At 41.4% G+C, this 20689-nt stretch overlaps 1 protein-coding gene across 4 annotated transcripts in view; it reads right to left on the reverse strand.

Moving 5' to 3' along the window:
* Positions 1 to 20689, reverse strand: part of OTUD7A (OTU deubiquitinase 7A) — a 316185-nt gene that overhangs the window by 198160 nt on the left and 97336 nt on the right. For 2 of the 4 annotated variants that reach the window (XM_073652915.1, XM_073652914.1), the window contains exon 2: positions 14476 to 14584. The exons of the other annotated variants lie outside the window; for them this stretch is intronic. The gene's annotated coding sequence lies outside the window, so the exon portion shown is untranslated. The remainder of the gene's footprint in view (positions 1 to 14475; positions 14585 to 20689) is intronic. 4 annotated transcript variants of the gene reach the window in all.

The following is a 20689-nucleotide window of genomic DNA, read 5'->3' on the forward strand; positions in this document are numbered from 1 at the left end:
CATGATAAATAAGCTAAAGAGTATAAAACACTTGCTTTTTATTTATTTTTTTTTTATTTCTAACTTCCGTTGCAGAGATATTAGCTTGTAAAATGTACACTCGTGGTCAAAATTGTTGGTACCCCTCGTTTAATGAAAGAAAAACACACAATGGTCACAGAAATAACTTGATTCGGACAAAAGTAATAATAAATTAAAAATCTATGAAAATGAACAAATGAAAGTCAGACATTGCTTTTCAGCCCTGCTTCCACAGAATTTAAAAAAAAAATTAAACTCATGAAATAGGCCTGGACAGAAATGATGGTACTCTTAACTTAATATTTTGCTGAACAACCTCTTGAGGCAATCACTGCAAACAAACTATTCCTGTAACTGTCAATGAGACTTCTGCACCTCTCGACAGGTATTTTGGCCCACTCCTCATGAGCAAACTGCTCCAGTTGTCTCATGGTTGAAGGTTGCCTTTTCCAGATGGCATGTTTCAGCTCTTTCCAAAGATGCTCAATAGGATTTAGGTCAGGGCTCATAGAAGGCCACTTCAGAACAGTCCAATGTTTTCCTCTTAGCCATTCTTGGGTGTTTTTAGCTGTGTGTTTTGGGTCATTATCCTGTTGCTAGACCCATGACCTGCGACTGAGACCAAGCTTTCTCACACTGGGCAGCACATTTCTCTCTAGAATCCCTTGATAGCCTTGAGATTTCATTGTACCCAGCACAGATTCAAGACACCCTGTGCCAGATGCAGCAAAGCAGCCCCAGAACATAGCAGAGCCTCCTCCATGTTTCACAGTGGGGACAGTGTTCTTTTCTTGATTTGCTTCATTTTTAAGTCTGTGAACATGGAGCTGATGTGCATTGCCAAAAACTTCCATTTTTGTCTCATCTATCCATAGGACATTCCCCAGAAGCTTTGTGGTTTGTCAACATGTAGTTTGGCAAATTCCAGTCTGGCTTTTTTTATGATTTTTTTTTCAACAATGGTGTTCTCTTTGGTCGTCTCCCATGAAGTCCACTTTGTATCAAACAAAGACGGATGGTACGATCTGACACTGATGTTACTTGAGCTTGAAGTTCACCTTTAATCTCTTTAGAAGTTTTCCTGGGCTCTTTTGTTAACATTCGTATTATCCGTTTCTTCAATTTATCATCAATTTTCCTCCTGCGGCTACGTCCAGAGAGGTTGGCTACAGTCCCATAGATCTTAAATTTCTGAATAATATGTGCAACTGTAGTCACAGGAACATCACGCTGCTTGGAGATGGTCTTTACCTTTACCTTTAACATGCTTGCCTATAATTTTCTGTCTAATCTCCTGAGACAACTCTTTCCTTTGCTTCCTCTGGTCAATGTTGAATGTGGTACACACTATGTCACCAAACAGCACAGTGAGTATCAGTAGCCCTATATACAGGCCCACTGACTGATTACAAGATTGTAGACACCTGTGATGCTAATTAGTGGACAAAACTTGATTTAAAATGTCCCTTTTGTCACATTATTTTCAGGGGTACCATCATTTCTGTCCAGACCTATTTCAGGAGTTTCATTTTTTAAAAATTCTGTGGAAGCAGAAAAGCAATGTCTGACTTTCATTTGTTCATTTTCATAGATTTTTAATTTATTATTACTTTTGTCAGATTCAAGTTATTTCTGTGACCATTGTGGGTTTTTCTTTCATTAAAAGAGGGGTACCAACAATTTTGACCACGTGTGTATATGCTAATTTCCACTATAATTAAAGGGGCGTTAGCAGAGATTCTTCTATGGGGGAGTTCACTTTTTGCCTGTTTTTATGCCTGTTGTTGCCCAATAAAGTAGGCATTGTCATGCAAGGAAAAAAATGCCCCATAGAAGCTTAGAATCGTATTTCTTTGTGTCTTAGCTGACTAGTCCATAGGAAGGTAAGACACATTAATCAGATAACACCAAGTCCTCGGGACGGCTTTTCAAAGTGTTTTTTCTCTGAAATGCCAAAGCATCTCCCTTATCATCTGAATAAGCTTTTCTAGCTTGTATGAATTTCTCCACCGGGAGATTCTTAGTGACAAGTTGTGAATGGGTTTTCTATATAAATGATCTTAGAGGAAGAAATGTTACCGGTAAGAAAAATATCGAAAATGAGGGTGGAGATTCCCTTTCTTTTCAGATATAAAAAGTAAGTTCATGTCATTATCCTTCAAAAAGACAGAAAATATATTCATATCAAAATTATCCTGATGAAAACTAAAAATCAGGTCATCTACATAACAACTGAACGTGATGACAAAAGGGATTCAATGAGGAATACATGCATCGTTCCTTTCACCATGCAGCCCTGAATGTGTAGATAAAAAACAACATTAAACATGAAAACTGTGTGTTAATAAAAAAAGAAACAGAAAGAATGAAAGTATTCAAAAGTTCAGAATAACACGCAAATTAGAGGAGATAGAATGACAAGGCTGATATCATTTTATCATGAGGCTTACAGGAGTATAATGAAGTGGTGATGCAACAAAAATCTTGTGTCCAATTTTAATACATAAATTATGCTTAGTATTACATGCATAACTAGCGGGGAAAGTTGTAAGGGGTTGAATTAATTAATCCACCCATGCTGACAGATGTTCCAATAAGGAAACAACACCTGCTACAATTGGTGGAACCAGGTGGGAAATTTATCTTTGTGTACTTTTGGTAAGGCAATAAAAATGGGACATATAAGATGGTCTACAAAAATATACTTTGCCTCCCTTTTTCTCATGACATTAAGTGTCCTACTTCCTGTAACAGAATCTCTAATGTTGTCGGAGAACGAGTAAGATCTTCCGATAGTTTGCCAAAGCTGTGGGAGTCCTGTAACACGTTAGTAATTTCCCTCTCATATAATAGTCTATCCAGTATGAGACTATAGAGCCCCTTTGTCAGAGGGACGAATAAGGGTATGTTGATTAGATTGAAGTTGTTTTATAGCCATTTGCTCAGGTTTAGACAAATTGGATACAGATGACATACATTTAGAGAAACAACTTCCAAGATCCAGTTCCATAGTTTGTTAGAAGGTATCTACTATATAATTGTCTTATCCCGTCTGTCTGTCTGTCTTGGAAATCCCGCGTCGCTCATTGGTCCGGCAGCGGCCAATCAGTGCCGCGGGATTTCTGAAAAAAGATGGCGGCCGTTAGCGGCTCATTTGGCGGACGGAGGTCAGCGGCGATGCAGCGGGGAGATGAGCGGCGCTAGCAGCACAACTACCCCGACCGGCGCCGCTGACCTCCATGCGGCTAACGTCGGAAGATCAGTGGCTTGGCCCGCTGATCTCCCGACAGCAAGTGTGAACGGAGGACCAGGGAGCAGCGCCGCCGGTCGGGATGCTTCTGCTGCGAGCAGCCGCTCATCTCCCGGCTTCTCGCAGCAGAAGGAGCCGCACAGGCAGCGCCGCTCCCCGGTCCTCGCTAATACGGAGCCGCACAAGCAGCGCCGCTCCCGGGCCTACACTAATACGACGCTGATTGGTCGCGGTGGCCAGCCGTGACCAATCAGCGAGATGGCCGGCAAATTTAAACGCCGCTCTGCTGATTGGTCGCGGCCGCCGGCTACCAATCAGCGAGATTGCCGCCAAATTTAAACAACGCTCTGCTGATTGGTCGCGGCTGGCAGCCGCGACCAATCAGCGATATGGGTGGCAAATTTAAACCCCGCTCTGCTGATTGGCTGCGGTGGCCGGCCGCGACCAATCAGCGATTTTGGCGCCAAATTTAAACCCCGCTCTGATGATTAGTCGCGGTCTCTGGCCGCGACCAATCAGCAATATTGGCGCCAAATTTAAACACCGCTTTGGTGATTGGCCGTGGTGGCCGGCCGCGACCAATCAGCGATATTGGCGCCATATTTAAACACCGCTCTGCTCATTGGTCGCGGTTACCGGTCACGAATAACCAGCATTATTGCTGAGAAATTTAAACACCGCTCTGCTGATTGGTTGCGGAAGGCGGTCGCGACCAATCAGCATTATTGCCGCCAAATTTAAAACCCGCTCTGCTGATTGGTCGCGTTCGCTGGCCGCGACCAATCAGCATTATTGGCGCCAAATTTAAACCCCGCTCTGCTGATTAGTCGCGACCGCCGGCCGTGACCAATCTGCGATATAGGCGCCAAATTTCAACACCGCTCTGCTAATTGGTCGCAGTTGCCGGCCTCGACCAATCAGCGATTTTGGCGCCAAATTTAAATACCGCTCTGCTGATTTTGCCCGGTTGGCCGCATACCTATTCTAGAATACCCGATGCGTTAGAATCGGACCACCATCTAGTCCATTATATTAGTCCTTGACTAGACTGGATAGAACGTGGGATTAGGTACTTTACTGTTATGAAAGTCAACCAGGTGGGAAGATTGTGTGGATACAGTATCTGATTTCTGATCAGTAAGAGTCATAACCGCACACTGTTCCTGAAAGGACGTGAGAATGGGAGGATTTGACTGTAAAATCTAGAGACCACCGGATTATTTCTTTTGTCAATTCCATTGAATTATCTTCAAAACAAATGTCTTTTTACTGTGAGTAATGTCACAATCTTATTCACATCTCTAATGGTATTAATTAAATCCGCTTGAATAGATAAAATACTGTCTAAAGGCCTTAATTGTGTTCTAAGTTAAGACTTATTTAAAACATGTTAATGACAGACATAGTAGATGTAGGTTATAGTAGGGAAAAGCCATAATCCATGTTAGTGCTCACAGTCAGTTGTCTATTTTTTGGTTTTTATAATTACTGTGTTTTCTACCTGCATGATGTTTGGATTGTTGAAGGAAGAAGAATTAAATCTATTCTTAGGATCCTGCGTAGAGCCGAACTGTCGATCGTCTTTATAGGTGGTTTATTAGTATTTCTCTTATGATGGAATGTAGAGGCACAGCCAGAACTGTCCTGTTCAGATAGGTCAGTCATTACATCAGAGGTATCGATCTCAGATGAACTGAAACTCAGTGTGTCATCAGATTACGGTCTGTGTGTCCGTATTTACCATCAATATGTCATCCGTGTGTCATCAGTGTACGGTCTATGTGTCCGTATCTACCATCAGTGTGTCATCAGTGTATGGTCCATGTGTCCGTATTTCCCATCAGTGTATGGTCCGTGTTCCATATTTACCATCAATATGTCATCAGTGTTTGGTCCGTGTGTCCGTATTTACCATCAGTGTATAGTCGGTGTGTCCGTATTTACCATCAGTGTATAGTCGGTGTGTCCGTATTTACCATCAGTGTATAGTCGGTGTGTCCGTATTTACCATCAGTGTATAGTCGGTGTGTCTGTATTTACCATCAGTGTATAGTCGGTGTGTCCGTATTTACCATCAGTGTGTCATCAGTGTATGGTCCGTGTGTCCGTATTTACCATCAGTGTATAGTTGGTGTGTCCGTATTTACCATCAGTGTATAGTCGGTGTGTCCGTATTTACCATCAGTGTGTCATCAGTGTATGGTCCGTGTGTCCGTATTTACCATCAGTGTATAGTCGGTGTGTCCGTATTTACCATCAGTGTGTCATCAGTGTACGGTCCGTGTGTCCGTATTTACCATCAGTGTATAGTTGGTGTGTCCGTATTTACCATCAGTGTATAGTCGGTGTGTCCATATTTACCATCAGTGTGTCATCAGTGTATGGTCCGTGTGTCCGTATTTACCATCAGTGTATAGTCGGTGTGTCCGTATTTACCATCAGTGTATAGTCGGTGTGTCCGTATTTACCATCAGTGTGTCATCAGTGTATGGTCCGTGTGTCCGTATTTACCGTCAGTGTATAGTCGGTGTGTCCGTATTTACCATCAGTGTATAGTCGGTGTGTCCGTATTTACCATCAGTGTATAGTCGGTGTGTCCGTATTTACCATCAGTGTGTCATCAGTGTATGGTCCGTGTGTCCGTATTTACCATCAGTGTATGGTCCGTGTGTCCATATTTACCGTCAGTGAATGGTCCATGTGTCCGTATTTACCGTCAGTGAATGGTCCGTGTGTCCGCATTTACCATCAGTGTATGGTCCGTGTGTCCGTATTTACCATCAGTGTGTTGTCAGTGTACGGTTCATGTGTCCGTATTTACCATCAGTGTGTCGTCAGTTTTTTTCACAGATGGATAATTAAATAAACAAAATTACATCTCTCCTCCTATCCTTTGCTTTTTAGTAAGGACAGCACGCATGAATGAGGCCTAACACGGTATAAAGCAGGGAAGGTATGGTCAGTACACGGCAGTATCATGTAGTATTGTGTGCACACAATATGCAAGCATTACTTGGCTTTTTTTTGGCACAAATTATCTTGTAGTAATTGAACTGGTGTAATATAAAATATGTATAAAATATATAGTGCAACTAGTTCTATAAAACTGGGACAGGGTCAACAGAATCATCTTATTATAAGGGAGGATCAGGGATTACAATGATAGGATAACAGCTCTGTTCCTACTGCTAAGGCCTAGATATTACAGGATTACACAACTAAAATTTGTGACAGTGGGGGAATATACACAGCACACACATACTTACACAGATATATGTCGTTTATCTCTTATTTTGATACAGCTTTGTACCAATATTAAAAAATCTGCTCTATTTTCAACGATTTTAAGAAAACATTTTTAGAATTTCCTATATTACGGGAATGCTCCATTTAATCCTCTTTATGGATAAACAAGGATAATATACAGACATAATCCTGGTGTACAGAGCAAAGATACAAGATAAAAAAAGAAGAAAATACATCAGGGAGACGGGGACATGTAGATAATAAAAGTACACCATAAGTGATATTTAATAGTAGCAAATTAGAGACAATCATAATATTGGCGTAAAATATATAATCTGAGTTTCACGGGATTAGGAGAATGATCATGATACTCGTGATCTACTGTATATATAACAGCCAGGAGGAAGGCTGGTATACAGACATTAAGGACCTTCTGCATAAAGCCCAACAGGGTCATAACTACATCATGTGGGTTCCAGAGGAAATTATTATAGGGGGTGGACAAAGTACTATAAATGTAACCTGTGCAGTTGCATAGGGGCCTGCAGGCAAAATGGCACAAAAATTACAGTTCTTTGCATTGCCTATTATTTGGCATGTACATGGCTCACGTCTTACAAATCAGGCTCTTTATGCATGTCCGTTTATTCTTTTTGTATGTTCCGTCTCAGGAAAAGACTTAAGAAACAACTGATCCTTAAAGGGATTGTTCACCTTTGAGGATATTTTTTTTTTTTAATTCTTAAATCCATCTTTGGTTTTGGCTAAAAATAATTTTTGTAAATTTTGTTTCATTAACTATTTGCCTTCTATGGCCTCGGTGTTGTACTGTCTATTGCTTGCTGATGAATGGGTTAACTGAGTATCAAGTGAGCGCATCCTGACCACATGGGGAAAGTTTCTAACTCTTATCTGTCTTTATTTGGGCTCTTCTCAGTTGATTTATAACCATGCACCACATCAAAGTTACGGTAAATGTGCAGGGAAGAGTCTGCAAAACAGTGTAAAAATTTTAATGAAGCCGAATAGGAAAAATTAATTTTAGCTCAAAATATATGCATTTAAGTAAAAAAAAATGTCCCAAATGTCCCAGAGGTGAACAACCCCTTTAAGCACCAAGGGGACTAACAATTACAGTGAAAAGTAAATTTAAAAAAAAAAAAAAAAAAAAATGGAAAAAAAAAAAAAAAAAAACAACATAAAATTTCAAATCACTCATTAAAAAAAAATAATAAAAGAAATACAAGTATGTGGTATCACAGCATTCAGAAAAGTCCAGTCTATCAAAATATAAAAATAATTAACATTATCGGTAAACACCATAAATGGAAAAAATTCAAGAATGGTCAAATTATTTTATTTTCGGTTGCTGCGATACCACAAAAAAATGCTTATCAAAAAGGCACATCTATCAATAAAAACGCCGTCCCACCCCGCAAAAAATTTGCAGTTGCAAAGCTCCATCGACCGACAAAATGAAAATGTTACAGGTCTCGGAAAATGGCAACACGACCCAAACATTTTTTTCCCCTCAAACTTCTGATTTTTTTACCACTAAAATAATAAAAAAAATTGGACATGTTTGGTATCACCGTAATCATACCGATGAGCAGAATCATACTGAGAGGTCATTTGTACCACACACCGTCCACCGTAAAAACATTTCCCAAAAAGCAATGTCAGAATTGCTTTTTTTTTTTTTCACAATTTCTCCCCATATGGATTTTTTTCCGTTTTCCAGTACACTATATGATCAATTGAACGAGGTCATTCAAAAGTAAAACTTGTCTGGCAAAAAAAACAAGCCCTCCTATATATCTATGTGGACAGAAAAATGAAAAAAGTTAAGGCCCTGGGAAGAAGGGGAGGAAGAAACAAAAGCGCAAAAACGGAAATTGGCCGAGTCGTGAAGGTGATAAAAAAACAGAACCCAGACAGATCCCATAGTAATCAATGGGACCCCTTTGCTTATGTTGACATCACTGATGCAGTGGATCAATTATTCCTATGTCCAAACTGAAGTGTGAACAGAGCCCTAGTAGTGGATTAATACAGCAGTGAGGTACTCTCTCTGGAAAACCTTCATTGTGTGGTCTATAACTAGCATATACAGTAGCTGTCATCAATCCATCAGTTGGAAATCATCCATATTTGACTCTTCCATAATAGATTACGTTATTGGGGTCTTCCCCTACTATGATCAGGTACACTGCCATGACATCACACATTGGTTTCAGGCAGATGAACTATCTGATGTCACAAGGTAAGCTCCTTTGATATCAGAACTAGCAGTTGAGATGCTGTGACATAGAAGCCTACCGATAGGAAACACCCTATGACTTCATAAGTGAATTTCATTCAGGCACAAGTGGCTTTCAGGCAGGCAAGATGCTGTGACATCAGAGCCCTATATCCAAGTGGAGTCTAGACAGCTTAGCTACTGTGACGTCGCAAGGGTGTCCAAGTCAGGTACGCAGCCGTGACATCACAAGAGAGTTTCAGTCAGAAATATACAGTACAGACCAAAAGTTTGGATTTTTCTGTATTTTCTTGACTATGAAAATTGTACATTCACACTGAAGGCATCAAAACTATGAATTAACACATGTGGAATTATATACTTAACAAAAAAGTGTGAAACAACTGAAAATTTGTCTTATATTCTAGGTTCTTCAAAGTAGCCACCTTTTGCTTTGATGACTGCTTTGCACACTCTTGGCATTCTCTTGATGAGCTTCAAGAGGTAGTCACCGGAAATGGTCTTCCAACAATCTTGAAGGAGTTCCCAGAGATGCTTAGCACTTGTTGGCACTTTTGCCTTCACTCTGCAGACCAGCTCACCCCAAACCATCTTGATTGGGTTCACATCTGGTGACTGTGGAGGCCAGGTCATCTGACGTAGCACCCCATCACTCTCCTTCTTGATCAAATAGCCCTTACACAGCCTGGAGGTGTGTTTGGGGTCATTGTCCTGTTGAAAATAAATGATGGTCCAACTAAACGCAAACCAGATGGAATAGCATGCCGCTGCAATATGCTGTGGTAGCCATGCTGGTTCAGTATGCCTTCAATTTTGAATAAATCCCCAACAGTGTCACCAGCAAAGCACCCCCACACCATCAAACCTCCTCCTCAATGCTTCACGGTGGGAACCAGGCATGTAGAGTCCATCCGTTCACCTTTTCTGCGTCGCACAAAGACACGGTGGTTGGAACCAAAGATCTCAAATTTTGACTCATCAGACCAAAGCACAGATTTCCACTGGTCTAATGTCCATTCCTTGTGTTCTTTAGCCAAACAAGTCTCTTCTGCTTGTTGCCTGTCCTTAGCAGTGGTTTCCTAGCAGCTATTTTACCATGAAGGCCTGCTGCACAAAGTCTCCTCTTAACAGTTGTTGAAGAGATGTATCTGCTGCTAGAACTCTGTGTGGCATTGACCTGGTCTCTAATCTGAGCTGCTGTTAACCTGCGATTTCTGAGGCTAGTGACTCGGATAAACTTGTCCTCAGAAGCAGAGGTGACTCTTGGTCTTCCTTTCCTGGGGCGGTCCTCATGTGAGCCAGTTTCTTTGTAGTGTTTGATGGTTTTTGCAACTGCACTTGGGGACACTTTCAAAGTTTTCCCAATTTTTTGGACTTACTGACCTTCATTTCTTAAAGTAAGGATGGCCACTCGTTTTTCTTTACTTAGCTGCTTTTTTCTTGCCATAATACAAATTCTAACATTCTATTCAGTAGGACTATCAGCTGTGTATCCACCTGACTTCTGCACAACACAATTGATGGTCGCAACTCCATTTATAAGGCAAGAAATCCCACTTATTAAAATTGACAGGGCACACCTGTGAAGTGAAAACCATTTCCGGTGACTACCTCTTGAAGCTCATCAAGAGAATGCCAAGAGTGTGCAAAGCAGTCATCAAAGCAAAATGTGGCTACTTTACAGAACCCAGAATATAAGACATATTTACAGTTGTTTCACACTTTTTTGTTAAGTATATAATTCCACATGTGTTAATTCATAGTTTTGATGCCTTCAGTGTGAATGTACAATTTTCAAAGTCATGAAAATACAGAAAAATCTTTAAATGAGAAGGTGTGTCCAAACTTTTGGTCTGTACTGTATGTGTTTGAGTCCAGTAAAGACAGGGCAGAATATGACACATGCACCATCAAATTGTCGTCAGCTTTAAGACAAAGAGCCCATCTACGTTTCATGCACAGGGGTCTTTTGTTGAGGGTGTCTGCCACTAGAAAATTATAAGTCTAGACATTAGTGAGCTCTGAAATTAAAGGTGTTGTCCACTACTCGGACATACCCTTCTAAATCCTCCAGATGAAAGAACACTTATACTCCCCTTCAGTGCCAGTGCCGTTCCAGGGGTGTTGGCACTGTCTCTCCAGGGGCTCGCGTCACATTATTATGTCATGCGATCCCTGCGGCCAGTTAGGGTTGGCTTCACTCTCCTCTCCTTTGGATGTAATTGACATCTGGAGGAAGTGAAAAGGCAGCAACAGCTCTTACTTCCTCTGAAGGTCTTGATTTGTCCAAAGAAGAGTGAAGCCAGCACTCATTGCCACCGGAGCGGCTCCGGCACCAGAGAAAAGTATAAGTGTTATTACTTTACTGGGGGGAAAACAGAAGGGGTTGTCCGAGTAGTGGAAAACCAATTTAATTCAAATATTATTTATAACTTAATGAAAGAGTAAATTATTTCTTATGACACTAAGCTCAATTTATTAGCGGGCTTTCCTCTACCCACGTCTACAAATATGTACTGAAGAAGCTCTTTATGAAAGAAAGAGAGGGCGCACTCTTCATGTCAGTCCATGGTGGAGTATGATACTCTATTACTGGTAAGAAACACTTTTTCATTTTGGATCAACTTCTACATTTTAATGGTTTTCTAAGTCTTTAAAGTATCACATAGGCTATGTTCCCATGAACAGTACCCAGTGTCTACAATGAAAACCGTCTGTGCTTTACTTCTTTAATGATCTGTTATGGACTACAAAAGGAACACAACAGAAAAGCAGGTGCTCTAGCCAAACTTTACTCCGCCACAAAGCATTTCCACAAATGTATTTTTTATTACCTTGCATTATTGCATTTGCTGTGCTGGTAAAAGACAAATCCAATTGATGCTCACTTAAGTGCAAACATTTACCCATTAGGCTGCACTGTGAAAGGGTTACTGCAATAGATGGAGAGTTTACCGGAAAGCAGGTTAAAACAGTCCATTCCTCAAGGGGGGCTTTGGCAGCTTCAAGTTTCATGCAATGGGGCGTACTAAACCATAAAGAATACAGACCAGTTACATTATATGGCCAGGCACAGCGAGGATGAGGGAATCATTAGGACTTACATTAGTCATTTACATTTTGTTTATCTATTTAGGCCAAAATAAAACAAAGACAAATAAAAGAGAAAAAAAAAAACACAACTTTTACCTAATTTGCTACAGAACATATCATCTTAAACTCCTGGGACCCCATATAAAATCTCTAAGGGTATGCGCACACGGCATGTTTTAGACGCATACGTGTTTTTTCCTGAAGTGTTTTCTCCGATGTCTTTTACGGCCGTTTTGCCGCCATTGTTTTATTTGTTAATTCCATATATAACATAGTGGCGACTTCCAATGGGAAGCCACAAGAAGCATGGCCAGTCACTTCTTTTAGCCACTAGGATTTTGAAGTGTGAAGCAGTTAAAAGCAGTTACAAAAGACAGAGCAGATGCTCGGCAAGTCGTTCTGACATTGCTGTGCATTATGTGTGTGACACCCCAGGGGTCTGGTTGCCACAGTGATAGATATTACGTCTGAGAGCAGGTGGGAGGTCCTTTGGTCAGGGATCCTGTGCATGCCACACCTCCTGCCCAGTCTTGGGAGGGGAAGAACTTCCCCTATATAAACCCGGGGCTGAGGCAGGGTGAGGAGTCAAGGAGAGTAGAGACAAGAAACAGTCATAGGAAGAAACAGCAGGAGCTCAGTGGGAGCAATACTACTACGAGTCAGGGGCTGGCAGCTGCAGAGCTCGCCCTGACTGAGAAGTTTTCTTACCGGACCCGGCGTCCGAGGCTGTGGGGACTAACTCCTACCCAGCAGCAGAAGCCGACCGGCAGGGGATTTCAGGTCCTCAGGCCCAGAAACCCGAAGGCACGGTCACACGTGTGGGACCAGCACCGCCATCGTGGAGCGGAAGCCAATAGAAGGCCCCGAGTCACCGGCCATACGGGTGAGCACCACACGGTACACTCAGGGACGTGGGCTACTTATATCCGCTTCTAGCAAGGTAGCCAGAAGAGTACAGTCAGTTTGGGAGGCCTACAACTCCGCCTGGCCAGGGGAGATCCCATCTGCTCAAGGACTGACCAGGCCCCGTTCGCTAGCAAGTACTCCGGGAGGGTCTATCGTTGTTACCAGTAAAGACCCTGAATTACACCGCACCGTCTCTGAGTGGTTCCTGCTACCCCCATCTTCCACGTCGGCTGCCCTGAGGCCATACCCCTCCCGTTGGGGGTTATACTATCACGCTGCACAATTCTACACCGGCCTCAGCGGTCTGCCCTGCAGCGGCAGCTCCATAGCTGCAAATCAACGGGTGGCGTAGTCGACACTCAAATAACATCTATCAAGACTCCCTGGGCACGGACCGGGTCCCCGCCACTCGGAGACTACAACCCTCATCTGATCCGGTTCCGGGTAAGCCCCCGTGCGCGAGACGCTGCGCGACACAGCAGGCCCAGGGGCGCGTCATGTGCATTATTTATATTCATTCTTTTTGGCATTTTTTTTTACTCCTTAAAGGGGTTGTTCAGGCTTGGGACAAAAGTCTTCAGTTCCTCTATGACTTTTGTCCCAACAACAGTATGCTGTAAAAATTGGCTTGTCTCAATTCACTACTATGCAGAGGAGTAAAACAACACATCTAGTCGGCACCCGATCGCTATGCAAATCAAATGCATGCAGTCACATGATCACACGCTCGCACCGGCAATACCAGGGAATCTTGAAGAGCGTGCACACCGAATGCTGTCACGATTCAGGAGTCTGCAGACAGAGTGCCTGCAGACTTTTGTCCCAAGCCTGGACAACTCCTTTCACCAACCCCGCAGTATACTCAGAAGGAGTGGGATGGTTGTGGTGAAAAAAAATTAAGAAAGACTTTTCTATTTTTTTTTCTTATGGTGCTAAGAACTTGCAGGCTATCGACCTGGCATTTCTGACTGGCGCTGATCTCTGCCGGCTCAGAGTGGTTACAGACTGCTCCTGCTGGCGATTCTGCTACTTCATTTGGCCTCATATCAACAGAGCAGCGCTTCCTCTTCCAGTCTGTTACCTTGACACGTTGTCACTGCCGACTTTATGCTGATTGACAACTGGCTCCCCGCAGTTAGGCAGTGGGGATCTGGATGTCAATCAGCTTGACATCTGCAGAAACACCCCGTCAACAGAGTAGAGCCGAAAAGAAGAAGCTGCTGTCAACATGATGTCAATGGAAGCTGCAGAATAACGTCTAGGAATGGCAGAGATTGGCACTGGGTAGAACAGGCAGGTAGTCAGCAACTATCTGCCTTCAGTAGCACGGTGGCTCAGTGGTTAGCACTGTTGCTTTGCAGCGTTGGGGTTCTGGGTTTAAATGCCACCAAAGACAACAACATCTGCAAGGAGTCTGTATGTTCCCCAGAAAAAAATACAAAAGTCTCGGATAACCCCTCTAAAGACATATTTACATAGGGCATTAAGGGTATTGAGCAACCACTTTAATGGTTGATTGTCAGTTACAATAAAAGATATGCAATGAAATAAATGAGATTGTGTTTTGTCTAGCTTGTGTGAGATACAATGAGCACAGAACACAGTATAAAGCAGGCCATAGCTAAATGCAGACTTTATGCCTTTAAGACTTGGAGCAAGATACACAGAAAAGAAAAGAAGCCTCCTTAAAAGAACTCACTTCTGGTTGCTTCTGTCAGGTTAACTGTTTCCAGGCATCTCGGCTGATTATGCTCTTAGGAGAAGCAGGATTGACACCCATCCAACTATTGTTATGAGGACTGTCTGCCCTGCAAAATGAATGAAAACAAACAGAAGTCAACCAGATGCCGCTGCGCCATAAACTGAATTACAAATTCACTAAGAATGTGTGAAAAGTAAAAATAGAACAGCCGAGCTCGCACCAAGGATAGAAAATAGCACATGATTGCAAGAGACCTGTATCAGAATGATGATCAGAAGAATAAAGAGCTGAAGAATGCAGAGCTTGTCTACTACAAACCAATGAGGTATCTCGAATAAAGGCCTAACACACAGAATATTCATTGGAGAAAATTCATCACTTACAAATAAGCCAACAGTCTTAATAAAACCTTTAGTGATTTGCAGCTAAATACAAAGGTTATTTTGTTAAAAATCCAAAAACTACAAAACCTTCTAAGGTGGAGTTCACACCTGCATTATTAATTCCATTCCAGCAGTCATCGTTACGCCCCTGTAACAGCAGCGACCAAAGCAAGTTCTGACTGTTGCAGTTTCACCATTTAAACACCGCTGTCAATCTCTGATGATGGGTGATCATGACAGCCGGGGGCCTGCTGACGGTCCCCGTAATGGACTAGTTAGCCCTCAAGTTAAAGGGGTTGTTTAGGTTGATCACAGAAGTCTGCAGTCACTGCCGGTGGCTCGATTGGACCGCAAGTATGCGATATGCATGCTCCCAGTCACATTCCAACTAGACGAGCGCGGCCTTGCTCAACAACTAGACGAGCGCGGCCTTGCTCAATCCACTTATATGGAGTTGTAAAAAATAAAAAAGTTTAATTTGCAACCCCAAGCTTAAGTTTCCACAAAGAGTTTTTTTGGTAAGTTTTTGACACTGTGGAACACAAAATGCAGCATATTACAGTAACAGCAAAGTGGACGGGATTTATAGAAGTCTCATACCCATGTTTTTTTATGCTGCGTAAACTGACCTGCAGTGCGTGTTTCAAATCCGCAGCATGTCAATTTCTCTTTGGGGTACACAGAATTTTATGCGCAGATTCCCCCACAGAATTGCATTAAAAGTGGTAAATCTGCAGGTAAACGTATATGATGTTTCAGTGCGTTCGCGCACTATTGCAAGCTAACTAATAGGTACAAAAAAACTGCAGAAAATTTACAACATCAAAAACTCAGCAAATACTCATCATGGAATTCTGAAAATCACAGATTGATAGACATGTTCATGATATCCAAATCTTGAAGAAATGGAAATCAAATTTTCAAAACATCTTGATTTATTCAGCATTGAGAATGAGCACAAATACACGCTGCAATCTATGAGGTTATTAAAGGATGTCTGAGAAATGTTCTGCCACGCTGATTGCAAATCATCAGAATCCGCTGCTGGCAGCTCTCTTTGCAATCGAAGACTGATGACATTCCGGATGCGCTTGATGGGAGACAAGTTTGGAGACACTGCAGGCCATGTTTAAACACATTTAGGCCACACAGGTTGCTTTCAGTAATAGGAGTAATATGCGGCCTGGTATTGTGTTGAAAAACGGCACCTAGGACACTTTGGAGAAATATCCGTATCTCCGGTTCTCTGATTGATCCATTCTGTACTGCAAGTGAAATTAGACATCACACAACATGCCTAAGGCGACAAATGTGTCTACATATCAAAACACAAATCCTCATATGGCTGGTCGACGAAAAAAAACTAGAAATGTCCGTGGCCTTAAAGGTTAAGCTGTTCTATCAATTCTGGGACACTTTGTATACAAACAATGCAGAACACTTTCCAAACTCACATCAGCACATGCTATACAGCACATCATATAAAGCCTGCCTGAAATTAGCTCTGACTTTTCATCCAAAGCTTTACCCTAATGTTAATTAATCAAATATAAAATACAGTAGACTATCAGAATTCCCAGACTAATAAGTGGATTAAAATAGTTTTATAAATGAAATGTATTAATAATGCAGGTTGTAATCAATATGCATTATAATGCAATCTATTAATTCACTGGAACTCAGATGGATCAATTGATTAAATGACTCCGTACTAAGAACTGTGCGGCATCCCCTGCACATACAGAATGGACGATTAAAGTAAAATATATTCTACATTTTATTCTATTTTTTTTTAATGAACAAAAAACATTTCACAAGTGCAATTATCAATTCCAGATTTCTGCTCAGTCATAGGAGTTGTCACATGACAGAAACCTACGGAGCCTTTCAGGTTGTCGTCACAGTTTCTGGCAAAATTGTCTTTGAACGCTGCAGTTGTATATATGCGTGGTAAAATACTAAAAAAAAAATAACAATGAATCGTGATGAATCCTAAGTAATATTATTATGGAATAAAGTTTTCTACTAAAAACAGGCAAAATGTCTCCCAATCCTCTCCAGCACTTAAATGAGTCATATGTAATCCCACAAGCAGGCAGCACTAAATGAAAACGCTCTGTTGTTATGAGTTCCCTGCAGGTTGTTTCTTCCATTGAGAGAAAGGTCAGAACCCGCCTTGCTGAGACACACGTTTCCTTTCACAATGCTGCTGTCATTTATGCGAGAAAAATTAACAGCGGAAGCAAAAAAGCAAGAAAGTACAATTAGTAATTCTGCTCAGGCATTCCTCTGCTATTCACCGCAATCCACTCCATTCATCACTTCACCCTGTAATACTTGAACACTGCAAGAACACAGCAAAATCTTATTTTAATAAATTGGACTTACTTACAAATTAGCATCTATTAACCAAAAAAAAATTATCCGTTCTAAAACACTACTTCCTACCGATAATATATGGTGGAAGAGAAAATCTGTCAAAGGAAATCTGGTCTGGATAAGGGAGTAGGGTTCTCAAAGCGGTGGTCTTTCATTTACTTCATTATGAATAAATGACACCCACACAAACCAGAATGTGTGTTCAACCTTAGATTCTTCAAAGTATCTCCATTTAACTCTGCTGACAACTTTACACACCCTTGGCATTCTCTCAAGCAACTTCATCAGTCACCTTGAATGGCTTCCAATGAACATGTAAGTGTGGTCAAGAGTTCATGTTCATTTGTGGAATCGTTGGCCTTCAGAATGTTTTTGCCTTCATCAGGTGTTTTGTAGAAGAAGTTGGTACACAGTTCCATACAGTGCGGACCCTTATTTCACAACTGTTCTAAGTCAGAATATAACAAGATCCACTCAACTAAGAGAAACAAAATTCCATCATTACTTTAAGGTCAGTCAGGCCAAAAAAATTCCTAGAACCTTGAAGGAATCCTCAACTGCAGTTATAAAACCATCAATTGGTATAATGAAACTGCCCCTCATGAAGACTAAGAATTAGGTCACGGCCCCACTATCAGTATTCGGTCAGTATTTTTTTTCAGGAGTGGGAGACAAAACCAGGTGAGGAACAATCAGAGAAAAGGTATAATAAAAACAAGTCACCAATTCTGCATTCATCACCCGCTCTTGGTTTTGGCTCCCACTCCTGAGAAAAAATACTGACCAAATACTGATAGTGGGGCCGTGGTCTTAAGTTCATCTGAGTTACCAGCCTCTGAAACCGAAAATTGATAGCACCTCAGATAACAGCCCTCATAAATGATGCACAGACATCAAGTATCAAAAACATCTTAACGTTAACTATTCAGAGAACATTGCGAGAAGCAGGCCTTTATAATCAAATTGCTCAAAGAAGCCACTACTGGGCACCGCAAACAAAAAGAAGAGACTTGTTTGGGGCAAGAAACAGAAGGAGTGGACATCAGTGGAAATCTGTACTGTGGTCTGAGGACTCAACATTTGAGATTTTTGATACCAACCGCCATTTCTTTGTGAGATGTAAAAATGTGAGAGGATGGTCTCTACATGTGTGGTACTCAACCTTGCAGCATGGAGGAGCAGATTTCATGGTGTGTGGGTGCTTTGCTGGTGACGTTATCGGTAATTTATTCCGAGGTATACTTACCCAGCATCGCTACCACATTCACACAAATACAACAGCATTCTGCAAGGACATGCCATCCCATTTGGTTTGCACTTAGTGGGACCATCATTTGTGTTGCAACAGGATTATGACCCAAAACACACCTCCAACCTTTGCAAGGACTATATGACCCACAAGGAGAGGGACGAAGTGCTATGTCAGATGATAAAGCCTTCACAATCACCCAACTTGAACCCGCTTGAGATGGTTTGGGATGAGTTAAGACTATAAAGTGAAAGAAAAGCAGTCAACTAGTACTCTGCACTTCTGGGAACTCCTTCAAGACTGGTGAAAAAACATTTCAGGTATAAACCTGATAAAACTGCTTAAAGGGGTCGTTCCTTTTCATTAAAAGGTAATCCTTGAGTGCAGGCTATTATAAAGAAACAAACTGCTGTCTACTCACCTTTCCTGGGTCCAACGTGAGTCTCACTGCTGCTCCCATTTTCTGGCATTGGCTGTGGCTCTGACGTCACATTGACAGCATGTCAGCCAATCAGTCGGATCAGTGGTTATGAGAAGGGGCACTGCATCTTCATGGGAACTGTCCGTTCAGAGCCATTGAGCTCACTGATTGACGTCATGTCGACAGCACAGCAGTTAGTGTCACAGCCCATGCCAAAAGCTGGAGCAGCCATTAGACTCTACAGTGAACCCGGAGAAGGCGAGTAGAGCGCAGTTTGTTTCTTTAAAATAGCCTGCAGCTGGGAATTGTTTTAATGAAAGGGAAAAACTCATTTAAGAGAATGCCAAAGTTGTGTAATGCTGTCGTCGGAGTAAAAAGGGGTTACTTTGAGGAATCTAAGGTTTAAGGCTATGTTTACACATCATGGTTTTTTCAACATTTTGTGTTGCGTTTTTTTTTATGCAAATTTTCAGCTGCATTTTGCAGTACCAGCAAAGTCTATGAGATTCCAGAATTCTTAGTTCACATATCAAGTTTTTTTGTTCAGGATTTTGTGCCTTGCATGGTTTTTTGGAAAATAGAGCAGGTTACTTCTTTCAGCGTTTTTTCACCCATAGGAAGTAGTGGGTGGTGAAAAACCGCTGAAAAAACGCACCAAAACTGCAAGAAAAATCCTGAACAAACCTCCCTTGAGAGATCAGGTTTTGCTGCAGAAAATTGATGCCAAAAATACCATGATGTGTGAACACAGCCTAATACATATTCTGTTTTGTCTTACATGTTTCTTTACTCCTTGCTTCCATGTGTTTCTCTGTAGATTCAGACTGAAGGCAGCAAAACCACAATGTGCACATTCCACTGAGGAAAAGGAAAAAACAATTGTATGAAAAGTTGTGTCAAAACTTTTGATCTATACTATATACCACTGACTGGTGAAATGAATTGATTATCCCCTAAAGCGGCATTGTCAATTGGTAGGTAGCAAGTGAATACTGTGACAATGGTCACAGGTTACAATATTTTCAACATATAATTCCTTGAATAGCTCAGATCTGCAGCATGTGTGATTGACCAAAAATTCCTTTCACTGGTATAAATCTTCATTATGTACATACATGGATTGTCTTTCTGGTGGCGCCTTTCCAGAATACAGTACTACATATTCTGTACTGCTCTTTACCTGCACCAGGATGAGTTGGACACCAGGCAGCTACATTTTATTTTGCTGTATGTATTACCATCCTCAAAACATCATGTTTGTATCTTAAGATCATGAGATAAGTCATACATTCCATCTATTCTCAACTGTATAGTCATTTAGAGCCATAGTTACTTCAGGTAGTTCATTCTTAGAATGGATTCTTGTAAAAGGAGGATCATTAGTTCCATAAAACAAGAAATCTCATTAAACTTCCTTCCACCTACAAGATGAGCTATATTTAAAGACGCCAACCTTTTCTGGCAAGTTGTTTGTGCTTCTGCATAGATATTGTGCAATGGAAAATATATTAGTGTGTAAAAAGGTCTTCGAACACCTAAAATTATAACCAATCTCAAATAGGTCAATAGAACTTCTTCAATGCAGGATTATCAGAAATTCTTGATTACTTAATGGTAAATCATAATAAAAAATGTGGATAAAACTTGCATGTAAGACAGACAAGCTTCAGGAAATATACTCACAATACAGCATGATAATTTGCCCACATTGCAGTTACGCTACAGATTTTACTAGTAAAATCTGGAACAAAATTTTCCAACAACATTGTCTGCACACTG

This window comes from Phyllobates terribilis, unplaced genomic scaffold (genome assembly GCF_046119375.1).
Source record: "Phyllobates terribilis strain yellow unplaced genomic scaffold, ASM4611937v1 Scaffold_11__3_contigs__length_659146591, whole genome shotgun sequence".
Classification (NCBI taxonomy): Eukaryota; Metazoa; Chordata; class Amphibia; order Anura; family Dendrobatidae; genus Phyllobates; species Phyllobates terribilis.